The sequence below is a fragment of the Oncorhynchus tshawytscha genome, linkage group LG31 (genome assembly GCF_018296145.1).
Source record: "Oncorhynchus tshawytscha isolate Ot180627B linkage group LG31, Otsh_v2.0, whole genome shotgun sequence".
Lineage (NCBI taxonomy): Eukaryota > Metazoa > Chordata > Actinopteri > Salmoniformes > Salmonidae > Oncorhynchus > Oncorhynchus tshawytscha.
In genome coordinates, this window is record NC_056459.1 from 5,094,927 (window position 1) to 5,122,521 (window position 27,595).

General features: G+C 42.1%; 1 long non-coding RNA gene across 1 annotated transcript; it reads right to left on the reverse strand.

Annotated features, from left to right (window-relative positions):
- Positions 1-625: 625 nt before the first annotated feature.
- LOC121841527 lies at positions 626-9,873 on the reverse strand. The gene is made up of 3 exons (XR_006080576.1): positions 9,672-9,873; positions 3,553-3,799; positions 626-3,433 (listed from the first exon to the last, which is right to left on the reverse strand). It is a non-coding gene; the product is annotated as an uncharacterized LOC121841527 (long non-coding RNA).
- Positions 9,874-27,595: the final 17,722 nt, after the last annotated feature.

Genomic DNA, 27,595 nt, shown 5'->3' on the forward strand with positions numbered 1-27,595 from the left:
CCTGTTTTCCCACTGTTAGTTGTGGGTGGTTATTTTCCGTTGAGTGTTTGTTGCACCTGTCAGAACTGTTTCGGCTATTCTTTTTGTTATTTTGTATTCAGTGTTCAGTCAGCATAAATAATATGAACACGTACCACGCTGCACCTTGGTCTTCACCTTCTTCTAATGAGTGCCCTTTACACACGGAAATAGCATGTTTTGTGCATTCAGTGTATATGGATTGGTATATACAGTTCCTTACGTATTTATTTGGGACGCTAAAACGTTAAAATGCGTCTCTATACACAAGCGTTTTGGACTTCATATGAAGCGACGGTACAAAAGGTCACCTTTTATTTGAAGGTTTTTTTTGAGGTTTATTTGATCTGTTTTACCGTTTAGAAATGAAAGCACTGTGTACCAGTCCCCCCCATTTGAAGGTGTCATAAGTATTTGGGCTAATTCACCATGTGTTTTAAAGTAGTCAAAGGTTTAGTGTATGATCCCATATTCCTAGCATACGATGACAACATTAAGCTTGTGACTCTACAGACGTATTAGATGCCTTTGCATTTGTTTTGGTTGTGTTCCAGATTATGTTGTGCCCAATAGAAATGAACGGTAAATCATTTATTGTGTCGTTTTTTTGTCACTTTTATTGTAAATAAGAATCAAATATGTTTCTGAACACCTCGACATTAATGTGGATGCTACCATGGTTACAGATAATAATGAATTCATCGTGAATAATGATGAGTGACAATGTTACAGAGGCACAACTATCATACCCCAAAGATATGCTAACCTGTCATAATACCCACAAAAACGGTCAAACAGGGAAATGGTTCCAATCGTTTTCCACCATTCGTTTGTCCCATAGGGGTTTTAAAACCCCATAATAAGAGCTGTGTTTCGTATTGGCTACGGTCGTTTTGATAACCATGGAAATCTCTTTCGGACAAGGAGACTTTTATCAATATAGTCGGCTCCATTTATGCTCAGATTCGAAAAGGCTAATTAGCATCAAAGTAGACATCATACAAGACTACAAATCCCTGCAAGCTCCTGCACGTCATCTCTAGCTGACACCTTTGCTAACGGGTATTGTGTCATTTTAAACTTGCACAAGACAGCAGAGAATTGTCCATTAAATGGAAATGTAGAGAAATGTACCCAATTTATTCATTACTACATTTAGCTAACATTAGATAGTTAATCGAGAGATTCTTCCACATTAGCAGCTAATTAGCATTTCATTTTTAGGGGGTAAATACAGGCAAATACATTGATAAAAGTCACCTTATCCTGGAGAGATTTCCACGGTTACCAAAACGTCACGCCAGCATAGGCCTACACGAAACACAGCCCTGATTTGAAGTGTTTCTGAAATCCCCTATGGGAAAAACGAATGGTGGAAAAACGATTGGAACTATTTCCCTGCTTGACTGCTAGGTTTTATGGGTATTGTCACTCATACTGCAAAAAGATTAACACAAACATACATTTCTCTTGAGTCTAAACTGAGATGATGACTCATGATGACTCATGAGTAACCCAAAGTTACTTAGAAGTAGCTCCACTTCATTCTCTGCATCTCTGCATGTCTGCAATGTTGTGAATCATACAAAAACCATACAAATGAAAGAGTCCTTGTTGCCTAGATCTTACCCTATATTGTACCTGATGGTCTACTGTATTTGTATTTTTTAGTTATTATGGATCCCCATTAGCTGCTTCCCAGGCAGCATCTACTCTTCCTGAGGGGGAAAAAAAAACATTAAGGCACTTACATTACACATACAACAAAATATAAAACATCATATAACATTGTTACACCACTACATATCTACAACACAAAATGTACAATAGCACCATCCAACAATATCACAATGTATGTGTGTGCAGAGTGTGTGTGCTAGCCGCCGTGTGTGCGTGTGTGTGTGTGTGTGTGAAATTGTTAACGCCATTCCCTATTTTGTGCAGTAGTATTTGAAACAGTGAACACATTTGCAACTTTTTTCTCTCCTGATGAGAACAACGTGTTGATATTCTGTGAACAAAACACTTTTAATGAATTTTGTATTCATTGATGATCTTGTATTTACAGTTTTGCAAAAGTGGGTCTAAAATATGCAATCCAGAAAGAAAGGCAAGGAAACGATCAGATATTCTTCAAATGTATTTAAGAATTTGATCATTATACATTTGTAATACTGTAGGTAAGTTTAACCACATTTGCAAAAATGAATTACTTAAAAATCATACAATGTGATTTTCTGGATTTTAGTTTTAGATTGAAGTTGAAGTGTACCTACGAGAGAAATTACAGACCTCTATATGCTTTGTAAGTAGGAAAACCTGCAAAATCGGCAGTGTATCAAATACTTGTTCTCCCCACTGTCCTCCCTGCTCAAAATTGAATTCTGCACACAAATGAGACACACACAAACATCAAATGAATGTAACTTAGTGACAACCGAGATCACACTAACATGACATATTCAAAACACTACTAACATAACCTATTTGAGTGAAAAGACTAAGATTTTGTTTTTATACTTTATACTGTCTGTGTTTACTCAAACAAGAAAGGAACACACATGCAAACATTTTCGTTTATATATCTCAACATGACAAGTAAATACATTTTGCATATACAAAGGAAGAAAAATAGGCCTATTTGTACTACTGTACTGTATATTAGATCAATTGTACGGAATAAATAAATAAACTGTTTAAAACATAGTAACATCTAAATCATTTCAAGAAACAAATAATCCATTGCAAAAATAAAATCAGTCATGTCTCTTGTTTTGGTCCGGCCACAGATTTTCACCAATATCACAGGCAATATTCTCCTTGGCCAGACAGCGCAGGAAATATCTTCTGTCATGACGCCTCCACACCTGACAGAACTCTGTTGAAATGTCACCACAGGCCTCCTCCATTGCCTGGAGAAGGGCCATACGTTCATGGGGTTTGTGATCATACACCTTCAACCGCCGTGCTGAAAACAACTCCTCAGTGGAGTTGAGAAATGGGGAATATGGTGAGAGATAAAGAATTGTAAACCAGGGATGGTCATGGAAGGAGTTGTGGACCTGAGCAGCCCGAAGAAAACTCACGTTGTCCCAAATCAGAACATACATTTGCTGTTCAGGATCACCTGGCCCTATCTGCTCTGGCTGAAAAGATTGTCATGTAAGGTGTTCGGGAAATGAAGGATTTGGGCAGTGTTTTATGGTCCAAGGGTGGCATGGCAGTGGATTACCCCATTGTGGCTCATTGCTGTGCATATGACGACATTTGCCCCGCGCTGGTCAGGTACCTCAATGAGGGCGCGTTGACCAAGGATGTTCCTTCCTCTCCTCCATGTCTTCTCTAAATTGAACTCAGCATCATCGGTGAATATGAGTTCTTTGGGGATAGGACTTGCATCCAACTCCATGATTCTCTGAAATGACAGTAAATACTGTAATTGCTGTATAGTGAAGTTCAGTGGCAACACCAATGGGTCTCTGTTTCAAGAGGGTAATACTAGTACATTACTTACTTGCACATACCATTACTTACTTGCACGTACCGTTTATCCTTCACTCTTTGGGAATTCCTTTCAAACGGGACTCTGTAGATTTGCTTCATCCAAAGATGGTGTTTCTTAATTAAGGATGGTTGATAAGCTCACTCTGATGTTAAGGAAGATGGCAGGGTTTTCAATAATCTGTTGCTGGATTTCTCGTAGTCTTGTGGCATTATTTTCAACTACTATTTACACAATGGCAGCCTCCTGTTGGTCTGTAAATAGACGCGTCTTTCAGTTCTACAAAAACAAAATTGCATACAGTACAGTAAACACTGTAGTAATACAGTATACAAGATAAACATGTTACAAAGTAGTATAGCTCCCAATTTCACACATACAGTAATACATGAAACATTTGGTGGTTTGACCACATGGACCACCACAGTTGCCCGAATGTCATCAGATATTACTCTCCTTGTTCTTGGTCCTCCTCCACCTCGTCCTCCACCACCTCCACCCCCACCTCCACCTCCACCATCTCCTCCTCCTCCTCCACCACCTTCACCCCCACCTCCTCCTCCACCTCCACCTCCTCCTCCACCTCCACCACAACCTCCACCTCCACCTCCACCTCCACCCTCCACCAACTCCACCTCCTCCACCTCCACCTCCACCCCTACCTCTCTCTCTGCCAAGTTTGCTTCCATTGTTCTCCAAACACAGGAGTACTCACCTGTGGCCTTTTTATCCATACCAAAGGTTGCAAAGTGAACATTTACACAATTAGTGTTTGCCCATGTGAAGAGTGAAAGTGACCAATTGGTAATTGAGCTTAGCTTGTTGAACCATGCTGCTTTTCATTTGCACACAAGATATTTTAGTTTTGAAGGTCGTGCCAAAGGTAGAGAATTGTGTTGTGTTTTGCCAAATGTTTTTTAAAGAATTGCAATCTGAGTGTAAAGCAAAACATGTGCCAGTAGTATTGCAGATTTGGTGTATGGTTCTGCTAAAGGAGTTACAGGTTTGGGTCATTGTGCCTCAAGTTTTGTGTGTAAACAATTGGGAAAAACTGTAAACTGAAACATGTTCTTGTACAGTGGCAATTTGGAATTACCTGGATTTCTACATACACTTTACATAACATTTGATCTAAATCACAACAATAGACAAGCTCAGTGTGCTTAAACTAACAACACACATATTATTGTATTGTTCTTTTCTATATTGAATACATCATTTAAACATTCACAGTGTAGGTTGGAACAAGTATGTGAACCCCTAGGCTAATGACTTCTCCAAAAGCTAATTGGAGTCAGTTAACCTGTCAACTAACCTGGAGTCGAATCAACGAGGTGAGATTGGAGATTTTGGTTAGAGCTGCCCTTCCCCATAAAAAACACTCACAAAAATGTGAGTTTGCTTTCTACAAGAAGCATTGCCTAATGTGAACCATGCCACGAACAAAAGAGATCTCAGAAGACCTACGATTAAGAATGGTTGACTTGCATAAAGCTGGAAAGGGTTAGAAAAGTATCTCTAAAAGTCAGTCCGGTAAGACAAATAGTCTATAAATGGAGAAATGTCAGCGCTGTTGCTACTCTCCCTAGGAGTGGCCGTTGTCACGACTTCCACCGAACTCGTTTCCTCTCCTTGTCCGGGCGGTGTTCGGCGGTCGGCGTCACCGGTCTTCTAGCCATCGTTGATCCACTTTTCATTTTCCATTTGTTTTGTCTTGTTTTCCTACACACCTGGTTTCCATTTCCCTCATTAAGTGTTGTGTATTTAACCCTCTGTTCCCCCCATGTCCTTGTGTGGAATTGTTTGTTTGTACTGGTGAGCGTCAGGTTCATGTTACTGGTGAGCGTCAGGTTCTGTACCCATGTAGGTTTTTCTTTTATTGCCGTTGGTTTTGAAATTAAACTGGTCCGGCTATTACCTATTTCTACTCTCCTGCGTCTGACTTCAATGCCACCAGTTCCGCAACCCTTACAGCCGTCCTGAAAGATGACTTCAAGAGCACAGCGCAGAATGCTCAATGTTAAGAAGATTCCTAGAATGTCAGCTAAAGACTTACAGAAATCTCTGGAAGATGCTAACGTCTCTGTTGACGAGTCTACAATATGTAAAACACTAAACATGAATGGTGTTCATGGGAGGACACCACGGAAGAAGCCACTGCTGCCCAGAAAAAAACATTGCTGCACGCCTGAAGTTCGCAAAAGACCACCTGGATGTTCAGCAGCACTACTGGCAAAGGATTCTGTGGACAGATGAAAGTAAAGTTGTGTGTGTGTGTGTGTGTGTGTGTGTGTGTGTGTGTGTGTGTGTGTGTGTGTGTGTGTGTGTGTGTGTGTGTGTGTGTGTGTGTGTGCACATGGGTGAAAGAGAGAGCTCATGCAAGAGAGAGCGAGATCATACAAGAGAGAGAGATCATGTGAGAGAGAGAGACAGAGAGAGAGAGAGACACAGAGAGAGAGGCAGAGAGAGAGAGAGACAGACAGAGAGAGCGAGATCATACAAGAGAGAGAGATCATGTGAGAGAGAGAGAGACAGACAGAGAGAGAGAGAGAGACACAGAGAGAGAGGCAGAGAGAGAGAGAGAGACAGACAGAGAGAGCGAGATCATACAAGAGAGAGAGATCATGTGAGAGAGAGAGACACAGAGAGAGAGATCATGTGAGAGAGAGAGACACAGAGAGAGAGAGACAGAGAGAGAGAGAGAGATGCTGCCTGGAGGTGACAGCATTCCCTCCCACATATGCCCCCCCTAGGCACAAATATGACAACATAACCAGCAAAAACGGGTCACAACTCCTGCAGCTCTGTCGCACGCTGGGTATGTACATAGTCAATGGTAGGCTTCGAGCGGGCTCCTATGGTAGGTACACCTATAGCTCATCTCTTGGCAGTAGTACTGTAGACTACTTTATCACTGACCTCAACCCAGAGTCTCTCAGAGCGTTCACAATCAGCCCACTGACACCCCTATCAGACCACAGCAAAATCACAGTCTACTTAAACAGAGCAATACTCAATCATGAGGCATCAAAGCCAAAGGAACTGAGTAACATTAAGAAATGCTATAGATGGAAGGAATGCAGTTTGGAAACCTACCAAAAAACAATTAGGCAACAACAAATTCAATCCCTTTTAGACAATTTCCTGGGTAAAACGTTCCACTGTAATAGTGAAGGTGTAAACTTGGCAGTAGAAAATTTCAACTCTATATTCGACCTCTCAGCTTCCCTATCAAATCTAAAAATCTCAAATAGAAAACCGAAGAAAATTAACAACAATGACAAATGGTTTGATGAAGAATGCAAAAATCTAAGAAAGAAATTGAGAAACCTGTCCAACCAAAAACATAGAGACCCGGAAAACCTGAGTCTACGCCTTCACTATGGTGAATCACTAAAACAATACAGAAATACACTACGGAAAAAGAAGGAACAGCATGTCAGAAATCAGCTCAATGTAATTGAAGAATCCATAGACTATAACCACTTCTGGGAAAATTGGAAAACACTGAACAAACAACAACACGAAGAATTATCTATCCAAAATGGAGATGTATGGGTAAACCACTTCTCCAATCTTTTTGGCTCTATAACAAAGAATAAAGAGCAAAAACATATACATGATCAAATACAGATCTTAGAATCAACTATTAAAGACTACCAGAACCCACTGGATTCTCCAATTACATTGAATGAGTTACAGGACAAAATAAAAACCCTCCAACCCAAAAAGGCCTGTGGTGTTGATGGTATCCTCAATGAAATGATCAAATAAACAGACAACAAATTCCAATTGGCTATACTAAAACTCTTTAACATCATCCTTAGCTCTGGCATCTTCCCCAATATTTGGAACCAAGGACTGATCACCCCAATCCACAAAAGTGGAGACAAATTTGACCCCAATAGCTACCGTGGAATATGCGTCAACAGTAACCTTGGGGAAATCCTCTGCATTATCATTAACAGCAGACTCGTACACTTCCTCAATGAAAACAATGTACTGAGCAAATGTCAAATTGGCTTTTTACCAAATTACCGTACAACAGACCATGTATTCACCCTGCACACCCTAATTGACAACCAAACAAACCAAAACAAAGGAAAAGTCTTCTCATGCTTTGTTGATTTCAAAAAAGCCTTCGACCCAATTTGGCATGAGGGTCTGCTATACAAACTGATGGAAAGTAGTGTTGGGGGTAAAACCTACGACATTATAAAATCCATGTACACAAACAACAAGTGTGTGGTTAAAATTGGCAAAAAACACACACATTTCTTCACACAGGGTCGTGGAGTTAGACAGGGATGCAGCTTAAGCCCCACCCTCTTCAACATATATATCAACGAATTGGCGCGGGCACTAGAAAAGTCTGCAGCACCCGGCCTCACCCTACTAGAATCCAAAGTCAAATGTCTGCTGTTTGCTGATGATCTGGTGCTTCTGTCACCAACCAAGGAGGGCCTACAGCAGCACCTAGATCTTATGCACAGATTCTGTCAGACCTGGGCCCTGACAGTAAATCTCAGTAAGACCAAAATAATGGTGTTCCAAAAAAGGTCCAGTCACCAGGACCACAAATACAAATTCCATCTAGACACTGTTGCCCTAGAGCACACAAAAAACTATACATACCTTGGCCTAAACATCAGCGCCACAGGTAACTTCCACAAAGCTGTGAACGATCTGAGAGACAAGGCAAGAAGGGCATTCTATGCCATCAAAAGGAACATTTCAACATACCAATTAGGATTTGGCTAAAAATACTTGAATCAGTCATAGAGCCCATTGCCCTTTATGGTTGTGAGGTCTGGGGTCCGCTCACCAACCAAGACTTCACAAAATGGGACAAACACCAAATTGAGACTCTGCACGCAGAATTCTGCAAAAATATCCTCCGTGTACAACGTAGAACACCAAATAATGCATGCAGAGCAGAATTAGGCCGATACCCACTACTTATTAAAATCCAGAAAAGAGACGTTAAATTCTATAACCACCTTAAAGGAAGCGATTCCCAAACCTTCCACAACAAAGCCATCACCTACAGAGAGATGAACCTGGAGAAGAGTCCCCTAAGCAAGCTGGTCCTGGGGCTCTGTTCACAAACACAAACACACCCTACAGAGCCCCAGGACAGCAGCACAATTAGACCCAACCAAATCATGAGAAAACAAAAAGATAATTACTTGACACATTGGAAAGAATTAACAAAAAAACAGAGCAAACTAGAATGCTATTCGGCCCTACACAGAGAGTACACAGCGGCAGAATACCTGACCACTGTGACTGACCCAAAATTAAGGAAAGCTTTGACTATGTACAGACTCAGTGAGCGTAGCCTTGCTATTGAGAAAGGCCGCAGTAGGCAGACATGGCTCTCAAGAGAAGACAGGCTATGTGCTCACTGCCCACAAAATGAGGTGGAAACTGAGCTGCACTTCCTAACCTCCTGCCCAATGTATGACCATATTAGAGAGACATATTTCCCTCAGATTACACAGATCCACAAAGAATTTGAAAACAAATCCAATTTTGAAAAACTCCCATATCTACTGGCTGAAATTCCACAGGGTGCCATCACAGCAGCAAGATTTGTGACCTGTTGCCACGAGAAAAGGGCAACCAGTGAAGAACACACACCATTGTAAATACAACCCATATCTATGCTTATTTATTTTATCTTGTGTCCTTTACCATTTGTACATTGTTAAAACACTGTATATATATATATATATGACATTTGTAATGTCTTTACTGTTTTGAAACTTCTGTATGTGTAATGTTTACTGTTAATTTTTGTTGTTTTTCACTTTATATATTCACTTTGTATGTTGTCTACCTCACTTGCTTTGGCAATGTTAACACATGTTTCCCATGCCAATAAAGCCCTTGAATTGAATTGAATTGAATTGAAAGAGAGACACAGAGAGAGAGAGACAGAGAGAGAGAGAGAGAGAGAGAGAGAGAGATAGAGAGACACAGGGAGAGAGAGAGACAGAGAGAGAGAGAGAGAGAGACAGACAGAGAGAGAGAGAGACAGAGAGACAGAGAGACAGACAGAGACAGAGACAGAGAGATTAGATTGTTCTACCTGGTTATGTATTTCTCTAACTTCTCTTGCATTGTAGGAGTAGAATATTATTCTCACCTATCATTGAACTGTTATAGATCCAGCAGACATTGTCTCTATCTAGGTTATTTCCCAAAGGTATAACTCCTGAAAATCACACACAGAGCATAGCTGTCTCCAGCATCTAGACACATGCAGAAGAATTCCATTTTTCCATCTTTCATGTTAGCTTTTAATACTTCTCTTTTGACAAAGGTTACACACGACTTCACAATGCAGTCCCGATTGCCGTCTATTTCTTGCTTTCTTTTGACTTGCCAATCACAGTGACTAACGTGACTGGTTTTGCCGCACATTGCCATGCAAGCCCACACTTGTCAGTGCAAGCCCAGGGAGCATTTAAGATGGGTGTGTGTACAACTGAGTGTTTGAGCAACAACAAAAAAGTCCCTTACTTTGATGTCACACTTCAGTGGAGTCCATAGTTACTGAGAAGTACAAGTGGCCTTGGTCTGGCTTTGCAGGAAGGGAGCATACCACAGCAAAATGAGAAGATGCTGCCTTTCCTATTCGCTTGAAAAATGAAAGGGAGGACCTTCGAAATGTGATTTAAACTATTATTGAACAGTTTCTACACCATTGTTCCAGTCATGATTTGTTCATGTTCATCAACATACATGCATATGAATAAATGTATAAACCTTTCATTGTGAGGACCTGTAATCACCATGAACAACAGTAACACAAAGTTTGAACGCTTTTGTTGGTTGACAGGTTGTACTGTAGGTCATGTGCTATTTTACAAACATTCCTTGAAATCACAAGAGGTTGGTGGCACCTTCATTGGGGAGAACAGGCTCGTGGTAATGTCTGGAGTGGAATGGGTGGAATGGTATCAAATACATGGTATTAAATACGTACATGCAATTACATACAGTGCATTCGGAAGGTATTCAGACCCCTTCCCTTTTTCCACATTTTGTTGTGTTACAGCCTTATTCTAAAATTGATTAAAACATTTTCCTCATCAATCTACACACCGCTACCAAGGACCCCCTCTCCTTCTCCGTGGCCAACGTGAGTAAGACATTAAAACGTGTTAACCCTCACAAGGCTGCCGGCCCAGACAGCATTCCTAGTCGCGTCCTCAGAGCATGCGCAGACCAGCTGGCTGGTGTGTTTACGGACATATTCAATCTCTCCGTAACCCAGTCTGCTGTCCCCACATGCTTTAAGATGGCCACCATTGTTCCTGTACCCAAGAAGGCATAGGTAACTGAACTAAAGGACTATCGCCCCGTAGCACTCACTTCTGTCATCATGAAGTTCTTTGAGAGAATAGTCAAGAATCAATCACCGTCACCTTACCTGCCACCCTAAAACCACTTCAATTTGCATACCGCCCCAATAGGTCCACAGACGATGCAACCGCCATCACACTGCACACTGCCCTATCCCATTTGGACAAGAGGAATAACTATGTAAGAATGCTGTTCATTGACTACAGCTCAGCATTCAACACCATAGTACCCTCCAAGCTCATCATTAAGCTTGAGGCCCTGGGTCTCATCGGAGCCCTGTGCAATTGGGGCCTGGACTTCCTGACGGGCCGCCCCCAAGTGTTGAAATTAAGAAACAACATCTCCACTTTGCTGATCACTGGGGCCCCACAAGGGTGCATGCTCAGCCCACTCCTGTACTCCATGTTCACCCATGACTGCGTGGCCATGCACGCCTCCAACTCAATCATCAAGTTTGCAGACGACACAACAGTAGTGGGCTTGATTACCAACAACGACGAGACAGCCCACAGGGAGGAGGTGAGGGCACTCTGAGTGTGGTGTCAGGAAAACAACCTCTCACTCAATGTCAACAAAACAAAGGAGGAGATTGTGGACTTCAGGAAACACCCTATCCACATCGACGGGACAGCAGTGGAGAAGGTGGAAAGTTTTAAGTTCCTCGGCGTAAACATCACGGACAAACTGAAATGGTCCACCCACACAGACAGTGTGGTGAAGAAGGCACAACAGCGCCTCTTCAACCTCAGGAGGCTGAAGAAATGCTCCTTGTCACCTAAAACGCTCACAAAGTTGGCCAAATGAGAGCATCATGTTGGGCTGTATCACTGCCTGGTATGGCAACTGCACCGCCCACAACCGCAAGGCTCTCCAGAGGGTGGTGCAGTCTGCACAACACATCACCAGGGGCAAACTACCTGCCCTCCAGGACACCTACAGCACTCGATGTCACAGGAAGGCCAAAAAGATCATCAAGGACAACAACCACCCGAGCCACTGCCTGTTCACCCTGCTACCATCCAGAAGGCGAGGTCAGTACAGGTGCATCGAAGCTGGGAACGAGAGACTGAAAAACAGCTTTATCTCAAGGCCATCAGACTGTTAAACAGACTTGAAATCATTGGCCACTTTAAAAAAATGGATCACGAGTCACTTCAATGATGCCACTTTAATCATGTTTACATATCTTGCATTACTCCTCTCATATGTATATATTGTATTTTATACCTTCTATTGCATCTTGCCTATGACGCTTGGGCATCGCTCATCCATATATTTGTATTTATATGTACACTACCGGTCAAAAGTTTTCGAAAACCTACTAATTCAAGGGTTTTTCTTGATTTGTACTATTTTCTACATTGTAGATGTCACGACTTCCGCCGAAGTTGGTGCCTCTCCTTGTTTGGGCGGCGTTCGGCGCTCGCCGTCAAGGGCTTTCTAGCTGCCACCGAACCATGTTTCTGTTTTCCATTTGTTATGTCTTGAGTGTACAAACCTGTTTCCCATTTAGTTATTGTTATTTCCCTTATTTAACCCTCTGGTTCCCATGATGTGTTGTGCGTGATTGTTCCTGGTTTGTGTTAGTTGTTTTGTGTTAGGGTTTGTTATTCCCTGCGTGGATTTATTTTCCTGATTATTTTCCAGACTAAAGTTCGTTATTTTACTCAGTTCTGTGTCCTGCGCCTGACTCTGTTCACACCTCTGCACAACTAACACCTGACAGTAGAATAATAGTGAAGACATCAAAACTGTGAAATAACACATATGGAATCATGTAGTAACCAAAAAAAGTGTTAAACAATCAAAATATATATTATATTTGAGATTCTTCAAATAGCCACCCTTTGCCTTGATGACAGCTTTGCACACTCTTGGAATTATCACAACCAGCTTCTTGAGATAGTCACCTGGAATGCATTTCAATTAACAGGTGTGCCTTCTTAAAAGTTCATTTGTGTAACTTCTTTCCTTCTTAATGCTTTTGAGACAATTAGTTGTGTTGTGACAAGGTAGGGGGAATACAGAAGGTAGCCCTATTTGGTAAAAGACCAAGTCCATATTATGGCAAGAACATCTCAAATAAGCAAAGAGAAATGACAGTCCATCATTACGTTTAAGAAATGAAGGTTAGTCAACACGGAACATTTCAAGAACTTTGAAAGTTTCTTCGTGTGCAGAGGATAACTTCATTAGAGGTACCAGCCTCAGAAATTGCAGCCCAAATAAATGCTTCACAGCTTTCCAGTAACAGACACATCTCATCATTAACTGTTCAGAGGAGACTGCGTGAATCAGGTCTTCATGGTCGAATATTGCTGCAAAGAAACCACTACTAACGGACACCAATGAGAAGAAGAGACTTGCTTGGGCCAAGAAACACGAGCAATGGACATTAGACCGGTGGAAATGTGTCCTTTGGTCTGGAGTCCAAATTTGAGATTTTTGGTTCCAACAGCCGCGGGTGAACGTATGATCTCCGCGTGTGTATTTTCCACCGTGAAGCATGGAGGAGAAGGTTGATGGTGTGGGGGTGCTTTACTGGTGACACTGTCTGTGATTTATTTAGAATTCAAGGCACACTTAACCAGAGAAACAGACGCCTCACAAGTCCTCAACTGGCATCTTCATTAAATAGTACCTGCAAAACAACAGTCTCAACGTCAACAGTGAAGAGGCAAATCTGTGATGCTGACCTTCTAGGCAGAGTTCCTCTGTCCAGTGCCTGTGTTCATTTACCCATCTTAATGTTTTCTTTTTATTGGCCAGTCTGAGATATGGCTTTTTCTTTGCAACTCTGCCAAGAAGGCCAGCATTCAGGAGTCGCCTCTTCACTGTTTACGTTGAGATGTTTTGGGGGTACTATTAAATTAAGCTGCCAGTTGAGAACTTGTGAGGTGTCTGTTTCTCAAACTAGACACTCTAATGTACTTGTTTTCTTGCTCAGTTGTGCACTAGGGCCTCCCACTCCTCTTTCTATTCTGGTTAGAGCCAGTTTGCGCTGTTCTGTGAAGGGAGTAGTACTCAGTGTTGTATGAGATCTTCGGTTTCTTGGCAATTTCTCACATGGAGTAGCCTTCATTTCTCAGTTGCTGATAATGGGCCTCTGTATGCCTATGTAGATATTCCATTCAGCCGTTTCCAGCTACAATAGTCATTTACAACAATAACAATGTCTGCACTGTATTTCTGATCAATTTGAATTTGAAAAAAAGTATGGACATTTCTAAATGACCCCAAACTTTTGAACGGTAGTGTGCATACCCACAAGTTTTATCAACACTGTTTTCTTACTTTATTTGACTGTTTTTCTACATAATTACTTTATCTCAACAGACCAGAGTTTAATAGACAATCAACAGTTTTATTTTTCATTCATTTACCTTTCAAAAGATAGTCAACTAAAAAAGCCCTTCAGTCTTTTGGAATGCACCAAAGCAAGCCTGTTAAATGTATACTGTTAAATGTATATTACCAATCATAGTTAAAATGTTTAAAAAAAAATTTGCAAATGTTATGCCAACTTGCATATGAATGCCTGCCGAACTGCTCATTTGATGAATACATCATTTAAAACGGTCAGACCCTAAAAATATGACTCAATAAATCATTTACGGGGTAACTATCGGGCTTGTTCTCAAGGCATATGGCAGCTCCACAGGACTTAAAAACCTCTGAAATTGCTTTGGCAAGCCGCTCAAGGAAAGGAGCAATAGAAAGGGGGAATAAGTCATTACGGGACGTTCTGCTATACTCCGTCTGAAAACACTTTGGAGAAGCCTTTTCTTCTCTCCACACTGCCTATATGGAATAAGTGTTGATCTCAGTCATTATTGACTCGCCCAGCCATCTCATAACCTAGCTATTGACTGAGCTATTTGGTGCAGCAAATTATACTGCTCCCACAGAACAGCTTTATATTCTAGCACTAGCCATGTGAGTACAACTACTTGCGAAAAGACTAGAGTTACAGAATAGGGTTTTTGATTATATGAGGAAGTGCTAGTTGTAGCAGTTGGACAGAGGCAATATGGGAATAATAGACCTATCTAGGGAGAACCTTGTTAAATTGAATGTCAAGATGCTTCGAGTTATACTTTGTGTGAAATTGCATGTGGAATGTGATTGTTATAATTCTATATATTTGCATACGGTATACGAGTGCAATATTGCAATGTGGTTATGAATGCATACTTTATGTTTATCACATTTATCACCATCATCATATAATACAGTATGAATGCCGAGATATCCCTTTCTTATATAGTTCTCCTGTCAAACATCCTCACCTTCTCCCCTCTCTGACTGGACGTTGAGTCAGATTGTTTGTTCAGTGTTCCTGGATAGCTGGGAAGTGTGAGGTGTTCCAAGCGAGTGCCTGAAACCTTCTGTTCGACCACCCGTGGAAAAACACCTCGTACACAGAGTCACGGTGCTGACTTCATTGTGTCTACACAGCAGCGGAGAGGGGAGGGGAGGAATAGGGAAAGGAGAGAGAGAGAGAGAGAGAGAGAGAGCAATGTAAAGAGGTGAGACTAAACCATGCTGCTGCACTAGTGTTTTCTTTCAAGTCATTAATCTCTCAGTGGGTGCCCAACAAACACCAGGGCCGGGATGAGAGGGGCCTAGAATCACACAGACCAGTCTTGGCTCGAACCCTGCACAGTCTCCCTTCCAAACAACGCAACCAAGTGTTAAATGTACGCATGCCAGCCCCAGCCAGTTTAACACAACATCACATGGGGCGGCAGGGAAGCCTAGTGGTTAGAGCGTTGGACTAGTAACCGGAAGGTTGCAAGTTCAAACCCCCGAGCTGACAAGGTACAAATCTGTCGTTCTGTCGTTCTGCCCACTGTTCCTAGGCCTTCATTGAAAATAAGAATTTGTTCTTAACTGACTTGCCTAGTTAAATAAAGAAAAAATAAAAACATGACGATACGTGGAGCCTCGATGGAGAAAAAAAACTCACAGAATACATTATTCATTGAATTTATTGTATAATTCCATAGATATGCATTACATAGTTACATATACTGTATAGACTGTCATTGATTACAAATGTTTCCCTCAGTTCTAATAAATATTGAATCTATAGTATTAAAAATTTATATTTTTCTCCCCCTTTTTTTCTCTCCCCAATTTCATGGTATCCAATTGGTAGTAGTTACAGTCTTGTCTCATCGCTGCAACTCCCGTACGGACTCGGGGGAGGCGAAGGTCGAGAGCCACACAACACAGCCAAGCCGCACTGCTTCTTGACACCAAAGGAAGAGGGGAGTGATGGAGAGAGGAGGAGAAAGAGGAGGAGGAAGAGGGGAGTGATGGAGAGAGGAGGAGAAAGAGGAGGAGGAAGAAGGGAGTGATGGAGAAAGGAGGAGGAAGAGGGGAGTGATGGAGAAAGGAGGAGGAAGAGGGGAGTGATGGAGAAAGGAGGAGGAAGAGGGGAGTGATGGAGAGAGGGGGGAGTGATAGAGAGAGGAGGAGGAGTGATGGAGAGAGGAGGAGGAGTGATGGAGAGAGGAGGAGGAGTGATGGAGAGAGGAGGAGGAGTGATGGAGAAAGGAGGAGGAGGAGTGATGGAGAGAGGAGGAGAAGTGATGGAGAGAGGAGGAGGAGTGATGGAGAAAGGAGGAGGAGGAGTGATGGAGAAAGGAGGAGGAGTGATGGAGAGAGGAGGAGGAGGAGTGATGGAGAGAGGAGGAGGAAGAGGGGAGTGATGGAGAGAGGAGGAGGAGGGGAGTGATGGAGAGAGGAGGGAGTGATGAAGAGAGGAGGAGGAGGACGTGAGTGATGGAGAGAGGAGTAGGGGAGTGATGGAGAGAGGAGGATGAGGGGAGTGATGAAGAGAGGAGGAGGAGGAGGGGAGTGATGGAGGGAGGAGGAGGGGAGTGATGAAGAGAGGAGGAGGAGGAGGGGAGTGATGGAGAGGAGGAGGAGGGGAGTGATGGAGAGAGGAGGAGGAGGAGTGATGGAGAGGAGGAGGAGGGGAGTGATGGAGAGGAGGAGGAGGGGAGTGATGGAGAGGAGGAGGAGGGGAGTGATGGAGAGGAGGAGGAGGGGAGTGATGGAGAGGAGGAGGAGGGGAGTGATGGAGAGGAGGAGGGGAGTGATGGAGAGGAGGAGGAGGGGAGTGATGGAGAGGAGGAGGGGAGTGATGGAGAGGAGGAGGAGGGGAGTGATGGAGAGGAGGAGGGGAGTGATGGAGAGAGCAGGAGGGGAGTGATGGAGAGAGGAGGAGGGGAGTGATGGAGAGAGCAGGAGGGGAGTGATGGAGAGGAGGAGGGGAGTGATGGAGAGGAGGAGGGGAGTGATAGAGAGAGCAGGAGGGGAGTGAAGGAGAGAGGAGGTTTTTCTGTAAAATAGCCCATGGACCCACTTTGTTAAGATAACAGTGCCGCAGCGCTATCACCTGGGGCAACAGCCAATCGGCAGCACTTTCCCAGAATCCTATAGGGGTTCCATCTCTCTTTTCTGACCCCCCCTGTAGGTAATGAGATGGGTCCTGCATGCCTAGTTAAGTGTGCACATTATCCATAACCTGATCATGGAGAGATGGAGATAGAGAGAGGGAAAGAAGGGTGGAGAGAGAGTGAGACGGAGTGAGATAGAGCAGGGTGGGAAGAGGAGAGAAAGCATTTCGGGGAGACGTAGGTCCTTTTTGAAGAGGACACGGGCGCTGCACAATCATGGCATACTTCAAACAGGCTTCATTAAAACATTGCCTGGAGACCAGAAACCCCCGCTCCTTCTCTCCACTTTTCTTCTCTCTCCCTCTTTCTCTCCTCTCCTCAGCTGCAGTGACAGCAGGTAAAGAGGGAGTGAAGGAAGGAGGGACAAAGAGGAGAGAGAGAGGGAGATAAGAGAGAGATCAGCGAGGCAACAAAACGGGGTCTTTGGAGTGGATAATGTATTTTCTTAGGGACTTTTTTCTCTTGTGGTTGCTCATGTATGCCCAGGAATCCTTTCTGATCCTATTTTGTTTTCTCTATGGTGAGGTTACAGAGAGAACAATATGTGTGCATGTGCTTGAGTGAAGAATTCAAATGGGACCATTGCCAATGGCTAAGGAGCCTACTGTAGCTTGTCTGGTCCGAGTGTAAAAAAACATTAAGAACTCCTGCTCTTTCCATGACATAGGCCGACCAGGTGAAAGCTATGATCCCTTATTGATGTCACTAGCTACATTAGTGTGGATGAAGGGGAGGACAACCGGTGAAAGAATGATTTTTAAGCCTGCAGACAATTGAGACATGGATTGTGTATGTGTGCCATTCAGAGGGTGAATTGGCGAGACAAAAGGCGTATGTGCCTTTGAAGGGGGTATGGTAGTAGATGCCAGAGAGAGTAAGGGTTAGCTTCAGGATAATGTTATGACCATGCACTATACAAGAGGACAGTAAAAGTATCGCCCACAGACAGTACAATATTAATAACTCCTTAATCCACACTACTCGTAGTATAAAACCCTTTCCTACCATCATCGGGTTCAACATTTTATCTGATGGATATCTCATGAATATGGCATTATAGTCGTTATAACTTGAATGCCTGTTCTACTATTCCTGACAGCAGTCGTCAGATGTATATCGCCACGGGTTAGATCAGTTGAAAATTATAATCGGCATGAAAAACGTCGTTTCATTTTCCATGATTTGTTAGCAGGCATTTTGCTGCTCATCAGGATGGAGGTGTACTCCTGAGAGTTGGTGGAAGATCAGTGACTCAGTCCATTGGTAATTCATCAGAGTACAGCAGACTCCAGTTTGATTAGGCGTTTGGACGTGGACATCGGCCAGTAGGGAGGTAATGAAAGCAGGAGTAGCTCGTCACTTAGCGGCACACGGATATTTGTCACCACTCGATGATACGGCCGAATTGTCGAACGCGATGAAAACAGCTTGGTGACAAAAGTCAGTAAAAAAGTGTCACGACAGCTTCATTCGTCTCATATATTGACGTGTGGAAGAGAAAACGAATGACACTTCGAATCACCTTTTTGGAGAGACGTTGTATCCTTCTCTTTTACATGATTAAGGCAGAAGAATATTGAACATGTTTTAAAAGTTTGTTTAAAAAAATTATCCAATGTTAGTGTCTCTGGGCAGTAGATAACGTGTCCTTTGTGAGAATGAAGATGTATTTTCCAATGTCTTAGGAGAGAAATGTCTTGTTGCTAAGGTAATGAGATCTCCAGGGGTCCGGAGCTCACAAAAACTGTTTGTGATGAATAGATAATTATACATGGGGAGAAACAAAGCAAAGATGGGATCAGCATGTTACACTTATCCCGCTCATTGCATTGCCTCTGTGAGGGGGGTCGACACTATAAAGTGTATCTGATGCAGCTTTGATTCTCCTTTCCCTTCATCTCTATCCGCAGCACAAAACGTACAATATGTTACAAATTTACAAAACGTATGATATGTTACGACTTCCAATTTGTTGTGGCTGTCATTAGCCAGGTGGCTAACGCTAACGTTAGCTCACTCTAGGGTTTAGGGTTTAAGGTCAGGATTAAGATTAGGAGTTAGGTTAAATCACTCATTCCATGGAGGGCCGAGTGTCGGGTTTTCGCTCAACCCTTGTACTTAATTGATGAACTAAGGTCACTAATTAGTAAGGAACTCCCCTCACCTGGTTGTCTAGGTCTTAATTGAAAGGAAAAAACAGTTAAGGTTAGGGGAAGGGTTAGCTAAAATGCTAAGTAGTTGCAAAGTAGTTCAAAAGTAGTAGCTATGTTGTTGCAAAGGTGTTAACCTTTCACTTGTGAGTTCCAAATATCTCTTACAGTCACCACCAGCGTGAGGGAGAGGTTCCAAAATGTGATTGTTACGCAACAGGACAGTTAACCCAAGCCGCCTTCAAACCAAGGCACACTGCCTGCGAATTATATATAGGCTATGTTGCAATTTGTCAATTTCAAATTATTTTCCAACAAGTTTTATTTTCTAACAACAGTTTGAATTGAGGTGTGCTTCACATAGAAGGAGCCCATTTCACTGTTGCAAACAATTTATGTTTGTGGCTTTACTAAGCCGGACAAACATCTCTCTTCGACAAGAGCCCAAGCACTTCTCCAGTGTTTCCCCAGATCAAGTATTTAGACATCTGAGCATCTCCCGTCAGAACAGAACCTGCACAAACTGTGTCCCCATGGCACATTTTCAGGCTGTCGCCCGCATTGCATTCGTTGCTGTTTTCCTTATTAATAATAACTTTGGACATGTGTGTGTTCCTATCAAAGTAAGTACCTTATTATGTTATCATTATAGTTTCTGTATATTGGGTTGTCATTTCTACTGTAGCATAACGCACTGTATGTATGCATGGAGCATAATGTATTTACTGTTTTATTCACATGTTTTCAAGTACTGGTGACAAATCATGCATTACGCTTCTTGCATAGATTGTAATGGACACATATGATATGTGTAAAATACTTTTTGGAAGATTGTACTGATTATGATGAGCTAAATGCCAGGTATGTGTGGCGCCATGTTTGTTGATATTACACAATGCATTCCGGTTGTCACGTAAACGTCTGTCAGACCAAAGATGTTATAACAAAACGAGGTGAAGGGATGGTTCACTTGACTGACTTAGATTGTAACTGTTGTTCCTCAGGGTTGCCAGATAAGACCCCTCTTTCCAGGGGTATTATTTTTGTTTATCTTGTAAACTTCTCCTGTATTTGGCCCATATTTATTGATGAATCCCCCCACAATACCTTCCCCCATTTCCACCCAAAAATGCTGTTTAGATGCGTTTGTTGCATCTCACATTCTGTTGCTATTGTTCCAATCACATGTTTGCGGTGGCACGCTGCAGGGACCACTCAACAATGATCACAAATATGTGATCGTTTACATCAAAGGGTTAATTAGCTAAAATGCTAAAGTTGTCCGTGATGAGATTCGAACACGCAACAATTTGGCTTGCGAGACATTTGCGTTCTACGCCTACTCATCCACACGACCAACTACCCTCCTTTCGTTTTTGCCTAAGTAACCTATCATACTAATTGGAGTGTCTCAGATTGATGTTTACTATGTTATGTCTAGTCTATGAGACCAGTCTGCATGCTGCGGTTACCGAGAACCAGAGTCGAAGAACACGGTACAGCATAGTTCCAATATTGCTTCAGATACCAGAACTAGAGGCCCGTAACTTTACTAAACCCTTATTACAAAATGACCAAGTGTGACTTATACCATTACCTCTACATATTTTCCTTGTAGCCCTAGATAAACACACCTCATTCAACTCATTGAGGGCTTGATGATTAGTTGACAAGTTGAATCGGGTATGCTTGTTCAGGGTTACAATGAAAAATGTGTACTGTTTGGTGTACTCGAGGACCAGTGTTAGTTAAACACAGATTTCTACAACGAATTTCCATGGGCTCAAAGCTCAAATCCATGACTCATTCTCTCTCCTGAGCATCCAACTTAATTAGAATATAATGATTATAAACGGTCCTATCAGAAAGGCCTTAATCAAAACAAAACTTTCATTTTTCAAAATAGGCCTCCAATGAGCTGGTGGTATTAAAATTAAGCACACTATCGTGTTCCTTGGTGGAGGGAAGAGGAGAATGCTGCCGTGATGATTTCTAAATCCTATCAGGGGGTACTATGGTGGCACATTGGCATTTATTATCAGTCAGTGTTTAATCAAGCGCCGGAGTGATTAAGTAGCAAATTGAGGAGCTTGTCATTTCTCAAAATTGAGTTTGTTGTGTGTGTGAGCAAGGGATATTATTCGTTATCATCTCACAGCCATTTAATGATTAAGATTCTAATTCTGTTATTTTTACAAAACTAAATTCTTTTTTTACCATTTTGTTTGACATTTGAACTAACTTTGATTGCCAGATTTACGGCTTTTCTCAAACTGAGACACCGTTTAAAGCTGCATTATGTAACTGTTTGGGCGACCCAACCAAATGCACATAGAAATGTGAGTTATAGATCTGCCATTCTAATTGAAAGCAAGTCTAAGAAGTGTTAGATATGTTCTATAAGAAGTGTTAGATATGTTCTATATGCGCAATTTCTACGCATCCTGTTCCTATGTTGTTTGCGTCTTTTACTTCCGGTTTTGTACACCAGCTTCAAACAGCTGAAAATACAATATTTTTGGTTATTGAAAATACAATTGAAGTCGGAAGTTTACATACACCTTAGCCAAATACATTTAAACTCAGTTTTTCACAATTCCTGACATTTAATCCAAGTAAAAATTCCCTATTTTAGGTCAGTTAGGATCACCACTTTATTTTAAGAATGTGAAACGTCAGAATAATAGTAGAGAGAATTATTTAATTCAGCTTTTATTTCTTTCATCACATCCCAGTGGGTCAGAAGTTTACATACACTCAATTAGTATTTGTTAGCATTGCCTTTAAATTGTTAAACTTGGGTCAAACATTTCAGGTAGCCTTCCACAAGCTTCCCACAATAGGTTTTGGCCCATTCCTGCTGACAGAGTTGGTGTAACTGAGTCAGGTTTGTAGGCCTCCTTGCTCGCACATGCTTTTTCAGTTCTGCCCACAAATTTTCTATGGGATTGAGGTGAGGGCTTTGTGATGGCCACTCCAATACCTTGACTTTGTTGTCCTTAAGCCATTTTGCCTCAACTTTGGAAGTATGATTGGGGTTAAGCTTTAACTTCCTGACTGATGTCTTGAGGTGTTGCTTCAATATATCCACATAATTTTCCTGCCTCATGATGCCATCTATTTTGTGAAATGCCAGTCCCTCATGCAGCAAAGCATCCCCGCGACATGATGCTGCCACCCCCGTCCTTCACGGTTGGCATGGTGTTCTTCGGCGTGCATTATGGCCAAACAGTTCTATTTTTGTTTCATCAGACCAGAGGACATTTCTCCAAAAAGTACAATCTTTGTCCCCATGTGCAGTTGCAAACCATAGTCTGTTTTTTAAAATGGTGGTTTTGGAGCAGTGGCTTCTTCCTTGCTGAGCGGCCTTTCAGTTTATGTCGATACAGGACTCGTTTTACTGTGGATATAGATACTTTTGTACCTGTTTCCTCCAGCATCTTCGCAAGGTACTTTGCTGTTGATCTGGAATTGATTTGCACTTTTTGCACCAAAGTATGTTCATCTCTAGGAGACAGAACGCATCTCCTTCCTGAGCGGTATGACAGCTGCTTGGTCCCAAGGTGTTTATACTTGCTTACTATTGTTTGTACATATGAACGTGGTACCTTCAGGCGTTTGGAAATCGCTCCCCTGGAGATCTACAACGGCTAATTTCTTTGGATTCTTTTGATTTTCCCATGATGTCAAGCAAAGAGGCAATGAGTTTGAAGGTAGGCTTTGAAATACATCCACAGGTACACCTCCAATTGACTCAAATTATGTCAATTAGCCTATCAGAAGCTTCTAAAGCCATGACATCATTATCTGGAATTTTTCAAGCTGTTTAAAGGCACAGTCAACTTAGTGTATGTAAACTTCTGACCCACTGGAATTGTGAAACAGTGAATTATAAGTGAAATAATCTGTCTGTAAACAATTGTTGGAAAAATTACTTGTGGCATGCACAAAGTAGATGTCCTAACCGACTTGCCAAAACTATAGTTTGTTAATAAAAAATGAGTGGAGTGGTTGAAAATATTTTTTAATGACTCCAACTTAAATGTTTTTAAACATCTGACTTCAACTGTATATTTTACAACTGTTTAGACGGTACAATTATTCTCTACACTTTAGATTGCTAATTTTGTCACATAAACTGAAATTAGGATAACTATTTGAATTTTATCAACAAGGAAATGGAAGAGCGATTTCAGCATATTGCACCTTAAAGGAACAAAATGGCCCCACTGTAGGTTTTGCTGTCCAACGATCCATGTAACATCCCTCTAGGTTTAACTCAATAGTTAATACGCAAAGGAAACTATGAAACTTTATAGTTTGCGTTGGCTTCGTCAATGATTAAACGAGTTACAGCCAGGTATGTGATACATTAGCACCATTCTCATCTGAGCATCGGAAATGTTCAAAACCTTATCAAGCTAAATCTGTAAGCATAAATCGTGTCATTACCGTAGGTTCATCTGAAAACGAAAGCTGTTAAGCGTTTCAGAGATCACAAAGTGTGTTTTTCACGGGATTCTGACACGAAACGTAGTTGCAAGTAGCTAACTGTTCAAATGATGATAAATGTCTTGCCTGGAGAAAGACAGTGCATGATATACACTACCAGTCAAAGGTTTGTCTTTATTTGTACTATTTTCTACGTTGTGGAATAGTAGTGAAGACATCAAAACTATGAAATAACACATATGGAATCATGTAGTAACCAAAAAATGATTAAACAAATCAAAATATGTTTTATAGTTGAGATTCTTCAAAGTAGCCACCCTTTGCCTTCATGACAGTTTTGCACACTCTTGGCATTCTCTCAATCAGCTTCATGAGGAATGCTTTTCCAACAGTCTTGAAGGAGTTCCCACATGTAATGAGCACTTGTTGGCTGCTTTTACTTCACTCTGCGGATGCCAGGTCATCTGATGCAGCACCATCACTCTCCATACTGATCAAATAGCCCTTACACAGTCTGGAGGTGTGTTTTGGGTCATTGTTCGGTTGAAAAACAAATGATAGTCCCACTAAGCGCAAACCAGATGGAATTGCATATCGCTGCAGAATGCTGTCATAGCCATGCTGGTTAAGTGTGCCATGAATTCTAAATAAATCACTGACAGTTATCACTGACAGTATCACCCGAAAAGCACCCCCACACCATCACACCTCCTCCTCCATGCTTCATGGTGGGAACCACACATGCGGAGATCATCCGTTCACCTACTCTGCATCTTACAAAGACACAGCGGTTGGAACCAAAAATTTCAAATTTGGACTCATCAGACCAACGGACAGATTTCCACCGGTCTAATGTTCATTGCTCTTATTTCTTGTCCCAAGCAAGTCTCTTTTTCTTTTTGGTGTCCTTTACTAGTTGTTTCTTTGCAGCAATTCAACCATGAAGGCCTGATTCCCGCAGTCTCCTCTGAACAGTTGATGTTGTGATGTGTCTGTTACTTGAACTCCTTGAAGAATTTATTTGGGCTGCAATCTAATTTATCTTATTAACTTCTCCTCTGCAGCAGAGGTAACGCGGGGTCTTCCATTCCTGTGGTGGTCCTCATGATAGCCAGTTTCATCATATCGCTTGATGGTTTTTGCGACTGCACTTGAAGAAACTTTAAAAGTTCTTGAAATTTTCCGGATTGACTGACCTTCATGTCTTAAAGTAATGCTTATTTGAGCTGTTCTTGCCATAATATGGACTTGGTCTTTTACCAAATAGGGCTGTCTTCTGTATACCACCTCTACCTTGTCACAACATAATTGGTCTGCTCAAACGCATTAAGATGGAAAGAAATTCCACAAATTAACTTTTAAGAAGGCTCAACTGTTAATTTAAATGAATTCCAGGTGACTACCTCATGAAGCTGGTTGAGAGAATGCCAAGAGTGTGCAAAGCTGTCATCAAGACAAAGGGTGGCTACTTTGAAGAATTTGTTTAACACTTTGTTGGTTACTACATGATTCCATATGTATTATATCATAGTTTTGATGTCTTCACTATTATTCTACAATGTAGAAAATAGGTTAAAAAAAAATCTAAAACTTGAAAGAGTAGGTGTGTCCAAACGTTTGACTGGCACTGTATGTGTTATAGAAATTGTTGCGCAACCTTAGAAGACAATATTCGCCGTATCCATAGATTTCTTGTGTCTCGTTGGTACAATCAACAGGGAGGAAACAGTAGTTCACCTCCCCACAGGGGCCAATTACAGTATCAGGCCATTTTGCGGGGGGGAGACTGCTTTTCTTTTCCTTTTCACTTCCTCGCCTGTCAAAACTTGAATCCAATAAAGTGTCTTCAACAAATGAACAGCTCTTTGAATGACTTTCTCTCGCAGTCCTGAGAATGAAGAAAAGTGGGCAATCGAGAGAAACATGCTGACCGCATGAGTGATGTAGCGGCAACAACAACAAAAAAGGGTGGGTAAAATAGTGTTTACGCCGAGAGCATTACAAACGTGTTCTCTGACCTTTAGGGTACTTGTTGTGGCGTGAAGCTAGAAGTGGGGAGTTTGAAGGTGTACCGGAGGCGGTATTGTTGGGAGTTTAGGCCAGAAGAAAACTATTTGGTACATAACTAAGGCCCCTACAATTTTTCTTGGTGCGCTTTATAGGGCGGCTGTGGTGCAGTCACACTTCATTACACCATGTTCAGCTGACTTTGCTCTTAGATCTGTCTGGTCAATTCGGATGAAGTGTCTGTAACGGCTGTCGTAGGTGGAAGAAGGTGAGGACCAAGGTGCGTGTTCATACGTTTAATAATGGAACTGAACACTGATTAACAAAAACACAGAGAACAAACCCAAACAGTTCTGTCTGGTGCAGACACAAAAAAACAGAAAGCAAACACCCACAACCAAAATGGGGAAAACAGGCTACCTAAGTATGGTTCTCAGTCAGAGACAACGAACGACACCTGCCTCTGATTGAGAACCATACTTAGGTAGCCTGTTTTCCCCATTTTGGTTGTGGGTGTTTGCTTTCTGTTTTTTTTGTGTCTGCACCAGAGAGAACTGTTTCAGTTCTTCTTTGAACCAAACACATAGAAATATAACATAGAAAAAAGAACATAGACTACCCGTCTCCTGCCTGGTCATTTCTCCACAACACAAATATTACACTACCCAACCCAAATCACGCTCTGACCAACCTAACACAAAGACATAAAAAAGGAACTAAGGTCAGAACGTGACAGAATCAGTCCAGAAATGCAGTCATTTAGCTACCTTGCAATTTGGCACAGAACAGCTTGGAACTAAACTCTTTCCACTGATGCCTAATAATACCATCCATCCATCCATACAACCCTTCTAACCACCTCTTCTTGGCACAGATGTTTGGCAATGATAGGTGTTGTCCAGTAAGGTTCCTGTGGTGTTTGACCCTGTTTGTGGCCATACAGATGGCTGTATAGTACAGTGCAGTGGCCCAGTGGTGTGTCAGTTGGCTGTGTTTGGTTCACTGAGGTGCTATGGGTCCACACCGGCCCTGGCTTAGCCTCCAGCCATGAGTCCTTATGAGGCTTGACAGCGTGTTTACTTTGGACGCCATTTCCTAGAAGTTTCTGCATGGTTTGGTGCTCACTAACAGTTGATGGCCGGCCTCTTTATTGAATTAGTTCTGTGTCAGAGCATGAGAGTGAGAGAGGGAGAGAGATAGAGAGAGACGGAGTGGCTTTTGTCCTCTTTCGACATCCACCTAAACCCCTTTCCCTACTCTCTCTCCTACTGAGAGGGTCATGAATTTATGTTCCACGCTCTGACATATGCACGCGGACACTAACCCCAACACAAACATCAACAGAGTCAACCATTCAGGGGGTTATACATTGTGGTCGCACACAAACAGAAGTGGGGAAACTGGATGGATGTGTCGGAGATCCTATTGGATCTCTGCTTTATTCTATTGAGATGCCTCTCTTTGGGATGTGTTGTACATGTATCGCTTTCAGGGCAAATATCACAAACTGACGTATAACGACCTTGTCCTGTATAGAGAAGCGTATTCGTACAGCAAAACGGCCTGTGCTTCAACCAGTGATAGCATGTCTTCCTTGACCCATTGATCAAGCAAGAAAAAAC